This window comes from Cryptotermes secundus, unplaced genomic scaffold, assembly GCF_002891405.2.
Source record: "Cryptotermes secundus unplaced genomic scaffold, Csec_1.0 scaffold120, whole genome shotgun sequence".
Lineage (NCBI taxonomy): Eukaryota > Metazoa > Arthropoda > Insecta > Blattodea > Kalotermitidae > Cryptotermes > Cryptotermes secundus.
Genome location: NW_019742442.1, coordinates 2,675,391 through 2,683,677, shown reverse-complemented (window position 1 = coordinate 2,683,677; position 8,287 = coordinate 2,675,391). Strand labels below are relative to the sequence as shown.

The window sequence follows — 8,287 nt, the reverse complement described above, 5'->3', positions numbered from 1 at the left end:
TCCTGCCGGGCACAAATGTTAAGTCCCGAGTATCGTTTCTACCGCCGAGGGAAGGGGGGGGGGAGTTTGATGTTCAATGTAAAATTTAACATCTGTTTCGCCTCCAGATCTCTGAGTACTTACTTCGTATTTTAAACATAAGTAAACGTTGTTAATCTGACCCCGAGAACGATAATTATTTAGAAAATCATTTATGAATGTTATCCAGATAATTATACGGAAATGAAGATGTCTTGAACTGTGTAGATTCGAATACAAGACTTGCTTCCAGCCTATCGAGTATGGTGAACTTAGATATACCTTGCGTTTAAGGAAAATTTAAAAGACTTGGACTTATTTTCCAGTGTTTAATTCATCAGAATGTCTTCCCTAAAAGCAGATATACTAAGAGAACGACCAATAGATGCTGCATTCGAATTAGTTTCCAGGCAACCGTGTACAGTTTAAAACACAAAGTGATCTATTTCGTAAGATCCATTTTTGCATCCGTGGATAAGGACAATTTAAAATGGCAGCGTCTCTTTCATTCATTCCACGCTACACGTTTGTCCCTGACAGCTTTAATCAGGTTTGTATCGACTGGTCGTTCTGGAAATATGAGTTGTCTACCACAATCTTATCAGCTGTGGCAGCCATCAATGCCAACATATTCATCACATGCAAGCAGAATAACGAAAATTCCATCCCCCTGGACGTAACGCCACGTATTCCATCAGAAGTCAAACTACGCTTCGGAAAAACATGTCGCTCTAATGTCATTTTATTAACGTGATTTCAGATTAATAATTCTTAATGTATCAAATGGTATCAATATATTCGGAATTACTGAAGTCATAAATATCAGCGTATTATAAAAGATAATATTTTATCTCCGAACGAACAGAGGATAATCCGAAATTTTGCGTGCCGTATTTTACCTTATATCTTATTTAACTGTTTTACCATATTAATATCTTGTCAATATGATTTTGTAGATTTATACAGTTTTGAACATGATTCCAAATTTGTTCCATCATCATCATCATCATCAACATCATCACTGGCACGACAGCCCTTTGTGGGCCCTGGCCTTCCTTAAGATTGCTCGCCATTCTTCTTCATTCGATGCTACATTCCACCAGTTCTTTACGCCCAAAATTCTTACGTCCTGCCACACACATTCTTCCCATCTTAATCTTGGTCTTCCCCCTCTCCTATTTCCTTCTGGTTTAGTATTAAGCATTTTCTTGATGGTTGTATTCTCGCTGGCGCGTATTATGTGTCCAGCATATTCAAGCATTTTCACCTTTATAAATCCAAAAATACACTGATATATTAGGTTTTTGGCTTTTATCCATCGTCCTGGTTTTTAAGATAACAAATAAAAACACGACGTTTGTTATCTTAAAAACCAGGACGATGGATAAAGTCCAAAAACCAAATATATCAGTGTGTTATACACCATCGTCAGAATCCTATAGTAACTAAATCCAATAATGTCTGGTTCATTAAAAAGTTTGTATAGCTCATGGTTATACCTCTTCCTCCATATTCCATTTTCTTCCACTGGTCCAAAGATATATCTCAGGATCCTCCTTTCAAGTATACTTAACAGTCTTTCATCCGATCTTGACAGTGGCCAGGTCTCAGAGGCATAAGCTAGCACTGCCAAATTTGTTCCACGGTGTTCAACAAGGAAATTTGTCTCCTCTGTAGCCCAAGTCTAGCACGTTAGATAACATTTCAAAAGAAAGGAATAATCTACTTAAAAATCCTTAAATTAGCCGTGCAGTAACAAACTTTGAGACATAAATACACGTAATTATCTGGACAAGTTCATTATAACCAATGCTTCCCATTTTCGTAACGTAGGTCCCGGATAACAATTCTGGGCACACATATAGTAGCGACTTTCTGCTCCATATAGAATACATGTGTCTGTGTGTGTGCGTGCGTGAGCGCTATATGGAGCTGAAAGCAGGCATAAACTGTCATAAAGACTTGATGAAAAGATTCGAATTTCGAAGTGGACTGTACACTCGGTTCCTTACCTTAGCATGAGATAATCAAATTTACGTACTCTTCTGTCCAGCTCCTTCAAACGAACGTGATGGAGCTGACGAACTTTCATGACATTTATCTAGTCCCTTTTTACAATTTTTGGGTAAAGTTACACGGAGTCATAAATTTTAGCACGAAGAATTTCATTTTTTTTTTTTCAATTTTATAGTAGTAAACAATGAATCACTAGAAGTTGAAGTTGTCCATGTGCTTAATTTATTAAGCACCACGCAATGAAAATGTATGAGAGAGTGGACGTATAGCTCCAGCAACCTTGACCTCTGCATTAGATGGAAGTCAACTTCACGCCCTGGCTGCGAAATATGCTTAGGCAGTAAACATAACACAATGAGCTAAATTGTCGGATTAGATTTTGTCTGACAAGTACAGCGCAATCCTTACAAAAATTAAGTTTAATTTACGTAACCGGAATTTGTAGGCGCACTAGTAGAAAATATGCAGAAAGACAGATCGTTAAATTCTGTGGGTGTAATTATTAATTCATTGTTCTTGCCGGCCTCACCATATTGGTTACTGTAAAGTATTTGAGTGAAATGTGTGCAGTAAGTGCTTTCCAGATACGTTTATCTTTTACTTAATGATTTTCAGTCACATCTGCTCAGTCATTATAGATAAAAATTTATTGACATCTGAGGCCATTGATAGATAAAAGTAGCAGATAAATAAAATCTATAATCGAAGTAGGCCTTATATAAAACCGGAAATTTCCCACTACAAGTGTAAGATTTGAGGTTTTCGCTGCGGTGACTATGAAGAATGTCGTCTTCTGGGATGTTGTACAATGTAAATCTTGTTTGAACCGACGTTTCGGAGTAGCGTATCGCCTTCATCTTCATGGTAGAGAAATCCGCGAGCGAGAAACCAACGTAAGCCACCTGCAGGAGGTGATACGTTCCTCCGAAACATCGGTTCACACAAGATCTACACGGCGCCACATCCCAGAAGACGGCATTCTTCCTGCTCCATGTTTAGTGGTCAAAAATGGTGAGTGATTCTGACTTTCTATTCATTAGAATAATGCAAACTGTACTACGAATGACCCAGAATAATAAAATAACGTGACCGTAGTTTTCACTGAAGAATCTAGGCTAAAGGTGTACACAAAATTTTGGAATATCGTGCAAAACGTACATAACTCAATTTTGATTACCCGTCGCCAGATACTAGGACTTTTATTTAATTTGCGGAGGTAGTCTTAAAGGCACAACTTTTTGTCGTGCTCGTATACTAAGTTGTCACTCACTGATATGTTGGGATTTTGGACTTTATCCATCGTCCTGGTTTTTAAGATAAGGTGTTTTCCTTCACCTGAGGACGGAAACAGATCCAGTTTCCGAAACGTCGTGTTTTTATTTGTTATCTTAAAAACCAGGACGATGGATAAAGTCCAAAATCCCAACATATCAGTGTGTTATACACCATCGTCAGAATCCTATAGTAACTACTTAAGTTGTCACTGTTGTACAACGTTACTTCTACATGTTTCGACCTTATGAGTTCATCATCAGGTAGATGCTCTAAAGTAATTTGCTGAACTGTATTTCTCTCTTTTTTTTCTTAAACTTGGTTAAAACTAGTTCCAGAAGTATATAGCTAATAATAAACTCCGTGATTTTAGTCCGCAAGCGAACTATACCAACCGAGTGACCGCTACTTGTCGGCGAAGTTTAGTGCCAATTTTTGCGGATGGAGGGTGTCGCGTGGTCAGCGCAACGAATCTCCACGGCCGTTAATTTTGGGTTTCTATACCGGAGTCGCTATTTCCTTGAAATATGTCCTCAATTATCATCACGAGGCTGAGTGGACCCCGATCCAGACCCACTATTTCTCAGAAAAAATCTCGTAGCGCCGGAAATCGAACCCGGACCTCTGAATCGATAGCCAGGAACGCTGACCACTAGACCACAGAGGCGGTCAATAACCTTATAAAAAGTGACAACGTAACACATTATAACAGTCTACGAGAACGACAAGAATTTGCATCTCCGAAACTGCTCCTGCAAATTAAATCATTATCCAGGGCAACAGAATTCTTGAATATAACATTACCAGGTTTGTGAGTGGCCATTGTTTGCGATTGATCATCGAACTCAGGACTGTTATGTGGGACGATGTAATTTCTACGCTTATATGCTCCTTAATTGGTACAGACATGATTCAGAGAGAAAATGTGATTTCATCGGGCACAGTAACGTAGCAGTAAAGCGACGTGTTCAGGTTTTGGAAACACTCGTTTCGAATTCCAGAAGAAGATCGACTGCCCTGATATTGTACAAATCTCTAGAGCTGGCCAGTTCGGTACTAACAGGTAACGGCAATAAAATATGAAACACCTCAAAATGACATCAGAAATCTAACTTCAATTATAACAGAAAAAATATTAAGCTTTGTAACAGGCCGTGGAGGCTGTAGAGTTGTGAGTCGTCTAAGTGCCCAAATTTTCTAGAAAATCTGTTCACAAATATGGGTGAGGTTGTCAGCCTTACGAGGAGGCTGCCCTTTACCCTCCAGGAAGATTCCTGGTAGTCACTTCTGTTAGAGGCTGAGTCTACCCCAGGGCCATAATGCGGCTGGAAGGATTAGGTCAATATAAAAATCTAACGATGTCTTGTTCAAGCTCTGCTTTCAGTTATGTCCTAACACAAACCTGCTTTCATAATCTACTTGAGATGTACAAAGTTGCATGCTTTAAATGACATGGTAAAAGAACATATTTCTAAATTTAAGAAAGACATGGGAAATTTGTGCTTCAGGGCCACTGGATTACCCCATAATTTTGCACGATGAAACACAAAAAAGGGCACCAACAACAGAAAGTGTCCAATGAACGCTTCATACAAGAAGTCAAAGTTTCTATTTCCGGATTCCTGTTTGTGTGCGGTTGTGGATGACCTTTGAAAATCTGGTTTTTAACCTCAAATCTCCATGGGAAGTTGCGGTAGAAAGCTTGAAGAAGATAACTTAGCGTATGTGACGTCTGTAACAGAAGGCTTATCCAGTTAACAGTACACAGGCAGTTTTGAGTGTGAGTCACAAATATGCACCATACTCGCAGCGTTACTTTCAATCGTTTGTCTTAATATAACGGTATCTGCATTTGTAACGGTCTAAGGCACGAACTGTCTTCGCTCGCTCGGACGCTGAGATCGTGGATTCTAATCCCACTCAAGGCATGGATGTTTGGTGTGTGCGTATTCGTTTGTTCTGTATTGCTGTTGTCCTGTGTTTAGGTAGCGGCCTTGAGACGGGCTGACCACTTGTCCAAGGAGTCCTACCGTCTGTGAAAAATGATTAGGGAACTGAATAAAAGGCCTTGGCCCCGAATGGTCTGGAAAAGCCATTGGAAAAAATTTCATTTGTAATCTGGAGACATCTTGTAAGATTTGAGGCTTTCACGNGGGCTGAAGATGGGGGCGATACGTTCCTCCGAAACGTCGGTTAACACCACATATACACGGTGCCAAATCCCAGAAGACTGCTTTCTTCATGGAGACATCTTGTTCGAGTATAGTCTGGCTTCTTTCATATTTAAGACTGGATATCTTTGCAGATTCTAAAGGGTTCGTACGGTGATGTATAACACATAGAATTTCTGTGTTTTTGGTCTTCTTCCATCGTCCGGTATTCAAAGTAAAATATCCCTGTAAGAGTACATGGAGCACATGGAGGCCCATAGGGTTATGAGATGTTGAGTTTCCCACATTTTCTAGACAATCGGCTCATAGATGGCGGCAAGGCTGTCAGCCCTACAGGCTGGCCACCCTTTACCCCAAAGAATATTTCTGGTACTCATTTATGTTAAAGGCTGAGTCGACCCCAGGACCATAATGTGTCTGGAAATATTAGGTCAATTAAAAGAAATCCAATGACCTCATCTGGATTCGATCCCGCGAACTTCCGACTTTCAGCATTGTCCCTCAAGCAACTACGCTACAGCGTGCCCCATCGTCCGGTATTCTAGAGAATAGAAAACATGATCTTTCGGAAACTGGATCTGTTTCCGTCCTAAGGTGAAAGGGGAGAAGAAATATACTCAGTTGGGCCATTTAGATGGACTCAGGTGTCGGTGATATACGTACCAAGTTTTATAAAGATTGGTTCAGGCATTCAAAAATTGATTTTGGGGATACATAGATCACAGAAAATCTGGTGATCTCACAACCCTACTTTTATTTTTAAAAATAAAGAAAGTAGGCTAAGAAGTATAGGAGAATTTCTTGAAAAACTTAATGAGCATATAAGACTTGAATATTTACATTTATACATATAAGGCAAAAAAATATAAATAGCGGTTTTATTTTCTGAATGTAGTGTCCATTAAGAATTCTATCTTCCGGGGTATAATGTCGTGCAGTCTCTTCAAAAACAATTGACGTTTCGGAGTAACATATTAGTTGACTTTCAACTGACTACAAGGCGTGATGTCCCAGAAGACAGGACTCAGCACAAGCACCGTTCTGAGAACCCTAGATCCTGCAGACATTTTCATTAGTTGTCAGATATAACCTAAAATTATGTTCACATGTTTAATATTTTAATGTAAAGATTCTTTAACGTAGCTAACATTCATAGGCCTGTTTGGTTAGGTACAAACCTGAATATTCCTAGCTAAAATGGTAAATTGCTTTTTGTCATGAAACGAAGGACGTGCCACCTCCCAACAATTTTTCCACACTACGTTTCAAGGTAATGTAAAATTACCCCTGTACTTGAATGAATGTATAAGGGGTGGGCCTTCTCGGCCCTTGCACCGCGACCTACAGTGGTCTATTGTGCTTTACCCCTGCACTTAATTATGCAATTAAGCATCACGCCATGAAGGTATATGGTGGAGTGGAGGTAAAGGGACATCATTCTTAACCCCAGCACTAGATGGATGTGACTGGTCAGCTTCAAGCCTCTGCTCCTTTGTATCCGTTACCCATTTTGTAGGAAGCTGGGTGGGTCCCAGAGCCCGTCTGGACGTTATAGAGGTGTGAAATTTCTTTTATCCTTTCCAGGAATCGAACCAAAATCGTCCAGCCTGTAGATTAATCACTATATCGACTTAACTCTCACGGTCCCTCAATGTTTCAAGACCATATATTGTGGTCGTGTCGTTTGCTTTCCGAAGATCCGACAGTCTCAATGTTGGTGTTACTAAAGGTAATGACGTATGACAAGTGGCTTCCAGTGACGTAGCATCCATAGCGAGTTGGATAAAAATCTGTCATCAAGGTGGAAGGAGAAATGACACAAACAGTCACGCGACATGCGTAATCATACCTTGTCTTAGCACCGAAAAACAGTGTAAATGAAAGGAATCAGATAAATCTTTGACATTTTAGAACGTGAGTGACAAATGCCACGCCGTTGTCAATTGTCTCTTCATTTCATGATATTTACGAACTTTACAGCCGATGAACTCGTTCGGGATTTATATCCAGGTTTGCGGATAATTTCGAAAAGGACCCCAATATGGAAAAGGAAAGGTTTAAATACTCAGGACTGCTTGGGGTCGACTCAGCCTCTAACAGAAATGAGTACCAGGGATATTATTGAAACATTCTTGGGGGGTAAAGGGCGTCCGGCGAGTAGGGCTGACAACTTTACCGCCATCTACGAGCCGATTGTCTAGAAAATGTGAGAACTTCAACATCTCACAACCCTATGAACCTCCACGGTCTGTTACAGGGATGCCTTTACTTTACTTTTTAGTGTTATCTTGTAACAGAAAAAGCTGGCAACAATTGCTTCAAAATGTCTACATTTATGTTGAAATCAATTTCCGTGTATGAGTATATCACGAGGCGAGCAAACTTCAACGCAAAACACTGCAGTAATAGTCACTGTTGAAGAGCCAAGAAAAAATTCCACATAAATCAATATCAGAAACACTCAGAAATGAAATATGATTTGTCTGACCTGATTGCAATGCAATACTGGAGCCACCATGACATGATCAGTAAACTCTTCTGTCGTTTCTCCTCGAAGTTACTTATAGAACTGCTGTGATAAGGCGCTTCAGTCGCGAACCTTAAAAGTGCAGGCTCAGAGCTCGGGAACAGAACTGCATGAAACTGTTGCAATTTCCTCCCAACATCTGACCTCCAAAGTCTATTTATAGACCTCACTAAATGAAGTGAACAATAATAAACTTCTTGTAAATGGATTATATATTTCGGAAGTACGGAAAAATAAGGCAAGGGAAAAGCGTTAAATTTAGCAGCATGAGCAGCCGGACACA

The 8,287-nt window shown here is 39.9% G+C and overlaps 1 protein-coding gene across 1 annotated transcript in view; it reads right to left on the bottom strand.

The window, feature by feature from the left end:
- LOC111873086 (tyrosine-protein phosphatase non-receptor type 7) overlaps positions 1-8,063 on the bottom strand; it is an 84,417-nt gene extending 76,354 nt beyond the window's left edge. The window contains exon 1 of the mRNA XM_023867494.2: positions 7,966-8,063. The gene's annotated coding sequence lies outside the window, so the exon portion shown is untranslated. The remainder of the gene's footprint in view (positions 1-7,965) is intronic.
- Between the last annotated feature and the right edge of the window lie 224 nt (positions 8,064-8,287).